The 6,237-nt window shown below is 39.3% G+C and overlaps 1 long non-coding RNA gene across 1 annotated transcript; it reads right to left on the bottom strand.

Moving 5' to 3' along the window:
- Positions 1 to 497: 497 nt before the first annotated feature.
- LOC121951011 lies at positions 498 to 1,654 on the bottom strand. The gene is made up of 3 exons (XR_006106376.1): positions 1,569 to 1,654; positions 788 to 868; positions 498 to 629 (listed from the first exon to the last, which is right to left on the bottom strand). It is a non-coding gene; the product is annotated as an uncharacterized LOC121951011 (long non-coding RNA).
- Between the last annotated feature and the right edge of the window lie 4,583 nt (positions 1,655 to 6,237).

Below are 6,237 nucleotides of genomic sequence, written 5' to 3'. Positions count from 1 at the left end.
GTTAAGGTTTCTAAACATCTTGCCAAATGTTTGCAGTTTGAACACTGGACCATTTACATAAATGTTAATGTGTGTTTTTTTGTTATACATAAGTAAATGAAATGAAAAATGAGTAGGTTAATTTACAGTACAATAGGCTTGATATTTCTTAACTGGGACTTACCACACAGTTCTGAAAAATCCTGACGCTTCCTCACGCAGATACACAGGAAGGGCATGGAGAATAGTGATACGCCTTGTGTGGACATCATGTACTTCCTAAGAAGATTAAAATAGTGTAAATACTGTGACAAGTTTACTAATCAAACCCAATACCAGTCAACGCATTTTATTAGCTACCACAATAATATCTTCCACTAATAACCTGCTGACTTATCTGATGCATTTGTCAAATTCAAACACTTATTTAAACCTTTAAATTCTCAACATTACACAAAGACTGCACCTGTGAAATGTATAATCACCTGCGTATCATGGACTTTAAAAAAAAATGTCAGCCAACGCGTCTGCAGTTTTGCCCGTTCTGAAAGCTTTCTGCCTAAACAAGGCCATTAAACGAGGAGTGTGAAGATCAAGTTCGGCATAGAAAGTATTGGGAAGGTTCTGGTTAGTAATGCGTTGAAATACACCTGCATTGTGGAAAGGACAGTACAGAAAGCAGAAAGAAAGTTGCTCCTTTAAGACATTATTTAATCTAGGATGAATGCATGGATAACACTGCACACAATGTGATATACAGTACTGTCTGGTACAGATGAAAACAGATGAATGAGTTAATCAACATTACCTCAGACTGCATACGAAAAGCAGGCCAGAGCTCCATGAGCTCTTTGACTGGTGGGCTGGACGTCACAATAGTCTATCTGTACTCACCACAAAGAAAAAAAAACAATTTTTATTTAACCAGCTAATTGAACTTTTAGCTAAACACAACACGTGGTGCTACAGTTTTCTGCTGCAGAGAATAACTTTTAGCTAGACACAACAACACATGGTGAGCTAGCTTTCTGCTTTCACACACTGATGCAGCTTCAATACAGATTACCACACACGCACACAGCCTGGCAGTTGAACCAGAATTTGCCAACAGGTAAAAAAAAAACAAACAAAAAAAAAACGTATCACCTATCTGTGCAGTGAACCAAAACCACTCATTTGAACTGCAGAAAATGTGGCTGGTAAACATCATGAATTCTAATCTTAGTAAACATATAGAAAAAAAGACAATTTTATTTAACCAGCTAATTTAACTTTTTTAACTTTTAGCTAGACACAGCACGTGGTGCTAGAGTTAGCTTTCTGCTTTCACACACTGACGCAGCTTCAACGAAGATGAAGAGTTTTAATTATGAGCAGTCACTGCATGTTTGGCATCACCAGTCTTTACAACTACAGAACCTTCGCCATGCAACACAGCTAACGTTAACTGACCAGATGACTTTGCATGTCAGCTTGCTGCTAACCGGTTAACAATTTTACATGGCTAACGTGAGTCACTTAGTCCGTTTTAAAAACACGTTGAACCGTCTGAAACAAACATTAAAGCGAGTTTTATGTCGACTACTTACATTTAATCCAATGGCGCAGAGCTGAGTGCTAATGTTGCCGCCTGGTTGGCTGGTCTGTTGATCCCGCTCTCCTCCTGAGTCCTCCGCCTCGCTGTCTGAAGAGGAAGTGCACGCAAAATACTACAAAAATAAAATCGTGTGAACACTTCCGGTGGAAGGTGCGCGTGTGTAACCTACACAGTACAAATCTATCTGATGCAACGGATTTATTCTTAATTGATTCTTGGTTTGATTTATTCATGTTTAATAGATACGCTTTTATTTTTTTGGAATTCTCTTTTTATTGGTTTTCTTATTACAAACAATATCACAACAGATACAAGCCGTACAATATGAGTGTAAATGTACAACCAAAAAAAAAAACTAGAAAAACGGAACTGAAACAGGTCCTACCAATTGCATTTTCAAGGAATACTAAATATTATGACATTTTTGAGACAAACTACATCTTGAGCTCTTTTGCAAATTATACATACTTTTCTTTTTGTTTTCTTTCTGATTTTTAATATATAGTGTGCAATAACTTTTTTTTCTGATTTTTTGCAATTTTATTACATACTTAACAATGTTGTTTCTGATTTTCATGACTTATTTTTTGTTGTATACAATGATCTTTTTCTGTTTTTTTATGACAAACTGCTGATTCTAATATGGAAACTGTGCTAATTTTATGGATATGACTGGTGCCCATGTAATTCTGCTTTTCTATTTACAGAGTTATTTATTTTTTCAATTTATTTATTGGCTTTTTTTGCATTCATTTGACAGGACAGCTTTCAGCTTGAAAGAGGGAGAGAGTAGGGACACAGGCAACAGGCTGGAATCAAAACATGCATCTGCTTCGGCAAGGACACAGCGCCAGCATGTAGGCCACCGGTTGTCCTGGCTTTATGGAGTTAACTTTGATGTCTTCTCTGTTATAAGAAGATTGGCACTTTAGATATTATTTGCTGCAAAAAGTATATTTAGATCAGTATAATGTCATTAAAAACAGAAAATGGGTTTTGAGTAGCTTTTTGGTTATAGCTGTCAGATTTGTCCAGAAACACAGATGCATGTACAAATGGATTAATATGATGGAAAACATGTTTTTTGGTTTTTTTTTATTAACTTTGATGACTTGTTTCTTACGAGCACATTTGGTAAATGGTAAATGGACTGTACTTGTATAGCACTTTTTTAGTCTTAAAAGTCTTTTAACTACTCACATGTTTCTGGCAAATAAATGTGTTTCTCAGTCACTGTGGGCAAAAGGGGGAGCTCTGAGAAAACAGGCACTCAAAATCTGCTTTTTGTGCTTATACACACCTGAATTGATGGAAATACCCGTTTTGCAGCAAAAGACAACAGTTATGTACCAAATAACACCTTTTTCATCATATTAATCCATTTTCATATGTTTCTGGCATATGAATGTACACTGTGGTCAAAAGGGGCAGCTTTGAATGAAAAGGCACTCAAAATCTGCTTTTTGCACCAAAAGACACCTGAATTGATGGAAATACCCATTTTGCAGCAAATGACATGTAAAGTCAAAATCTGCTCATGATCCAAAATTTATGACAGTTATGTACCAAAAAACACATTTTTCATCATATTAATCCATTTTTACATGTTGGCATTAATATATGTTTCTCAGTCACTGTGGGCCAAAGGGGCAGCTTTGAGAAAAAAGGCACTCAAAATCCGCTTTTTGCGGTCACAAACACCTGAAATACCCGTTTTGTAGCAAAAAAACATGTAAAGTCAGAATCTGCCCATAATCCAAAATTTATGACAGTTATGTACCAAAAAACACGTTTTTCATCTATCCATTTTCACATGTTTCTGGCATATAAATGTGTTTCTCTGTTACTCTGGGCAAAAGGAAGCTTTAAGAAAAAAAAAGGCACTCAAAATCTGCTTTTTGTGCTTAAAGACAGCTGAAATACCCGTTTTGCAGCAAAAGACATGTCATTTCAACTTTGGCCACAGAGCTCACAATTTAGAAGTTGGTTGTCCTATCCAACTATAAATAGCTTGTGTGTCACTTGTGCGGTTGCTTATGGCCATACCACCCTGAACACACCCGATCTTGGAAGCTAAGCAGGGTCGGTCCAGGTCAGGTTGGATGAGAGACCGCCTGGGAATACCTGGTGCTGTAAGCTTTTTAGTTCTCCGTGAGGGCTAAGAATTGTGTTTCTGACATGGTCGTCTGCAGCACGGGGGCCCCGCAGGGAACCGTCTTGGCTCCTTTCCTCTTCACCCTCTACACTGCAGACTTCATGTACAACTCCACCAACTGCCACCTGCAAAAGTTCTCTGATGACTCTGCAATTGTCGGTCTCATCATAGATGAGGACGACAGTGAGTACAGAGAACTGACTGAGGACTTTGTGGACTGGTGCCAGCGGAACCGCCTCCACATCAATGCGGGGAAAACCAAAGAGTTGGTGGTGGATTTCCGCAGGTGCAGACGCTCCCCTATGACACCGGTGAACATCCAGGGAATGGACATTGAGATAGTGGACTCTTACAAGTACCTGGGTGTTCACCTGAACAATAAACTGGACTGGTCAATCAACACAATGTCACTTTACAAAAAGGGTCAGAGCAGACTATACCTGCTGAGGAGACTCAGGTCCTTTGGAGTGCAGGGAGCACTTTGACTCTGTAGTGGCATCAGCCATCTACTATGGAGTGGTCTACTGGAGCAGCAGCATCACGACTGCTGAGAGGAAGAGACTTGACAAACTTATCAAGAAGGCGAGCTCTGTCCTGGGGTGCCCCCTAGACTCAGTGCAGGTGGTGGGAGAAAGGAGGATGATGGCTAAGCTGTCATCCATGCTGGAGAACGACTCCCACCCCATGCATGACACCCTGACTGCACTGGAAAGCTCCTTCAGTGACAGACTGCTTCACCCCAAGTGTGTGAAGGAGCGTTACTGCAGGTCCTTCCTCCCTGCTGCAGTCAGACTGTACAACCAGCACTGCTCCCAGTGGACCACATACAACAATAACAGACTCCACTTGTACAGCTTAATACCACAAGTGCAATTTCACTTTCACCCATGCAACTGTGAACATTCTTTATTTAACTGTTGAGTTTCTCTGCGCTGTAAATACTGTATATATTGTTTGTTTATGTTGTCCCCTGTGCTTATTTCCTTCATCTTCATCCTGCACGTTTTTGTACTTATTTATTTATTAATATAGTTTATTTTGCACAGCTGTCTTGCTATTTTGCTATCCCTTTGCTGCTGCAATGTTGGAAATTTCCCCACTGTGGGACTAATAAAGGATTATCTTATCTTATCTTATCTTATCTTATCCCTTTTCACCAGCAGAGGGTGCTGCTGCTTACCTAATGGACACAGAACAGACAAACAAACAATGTGATGAGGAGGCTACAAAATGACCACTGACAAAATCAATCAATGGATGCTGATTTACAGTAGTAAATTCAAAACTTTTAAAAGTAAAATAAATAAATGAGATTAAAAATGTAAGTCATGCATTCAGAGATGAATGAATGAATACATGTTTGTAAATTAACACATAACTAACATATCTAAGCTTGCTGTAAAGCAGCTTTCATCAGCAAAATATTAAAATGAATGCTCAAATAAAGTATTATTTAAGCCTTTCAAACCCAAAAATGGCTCATCATCAGAAGAGATACGTTTTTAGTTTTCTTTCGAAAATATCTGGCGAGGTGGTTTTTCAGATATTCATAGGCAGTATGTCCCAGAGCTTTTGGACCTAAGACCAGAGCAGACTTTGACCACGTAGTTTGGCTATAAGTCATCGGAAACAAGCTGTAGTTTGGACTGCAGTTATGATGTCATCAAGTCATCAGCTTTTTTGTGGGCTGCAGTCTATGATGTAATCAAGTCATCAGCTGTTGCTGGGCTGTAGTCTACGATGTCGTCAAGTTATCAACTTTTTTTCAGGCTGCAGTCTGTGATGTCATCAAGTTATCAACTTTTTTCGGGCTGCAGTCTATGATGTCATCATGTCATTAGCTGTTAAATAGGCTGCAGTTTCTGATGTCATCAAGTCATCTCCCGTTGTTTGGTCTACAGTCTATGATGTCATCAAGTCTTCAGCTGTGTTATTGGTTGCAGTCTATGATGTCATCAAGTCATCATCTGTTGTTCGGGCTGCAGTCTTTGATGTCATCAAGTTGCAGCTGTTGTTTGAGTTGCAGTCTATGATGTCATTTAGTCATCAGCTGTTGTTTGGGCTGCAGTCTATGATGTCATTACATCATCAGCTGTTGATTGGGCTGCAGTCTATGATGTCATCAAGTTGCAGCTGTTGTTTGAGTTGCAGTCTATGATGTCATTTAGTCATCAGCTGTTGTTTGGGCTGCAGTCTATGATGTCATTACATCATCAGCTGTTGATTGGGCTGCAGTCTATGATGTCATCAAGTCATCAGCTGTTGATTGGGCTGCAGTCTATGATGTCAATAAGTCATCAGCTGTGTCATTGGCTGCAGTCTTTGATGTCATCAAGTCATAACTTGTTGTCAGGGCTCAAGTCTATGATGTCATCAAGTCATCAGGTGTTGTTCGGGCTGCAAACTATGATGTCATCAAGTCATCAGTTGTAATTTGGTCTGCAGTCTATGATGTCATCAAGTCATTAGCTTTTTTTGTGGGCTGCAGTCTATGATGTCATCAAGT

The sequence above is a fragment of the Plectropomus leopardus genome, chromosome 12 (genome assembly GCF_008729295.1).
Source record: "Plectropomus leopardus isolate mb chromosome 12, YSFRI_Pleo_2.0, whole genome shotgun sequence".
Lineage (NCBI taxonomy): Eukaryota > Metazoa > Chordata > Actinopteri > Perciformes > Serranidae > Plectropomus > Plectropomus leopardus.
Note: the sequence above shows the minus strand (reverse complement) of the source record. Positions and strands in the feature narration are given on the sequence as shown.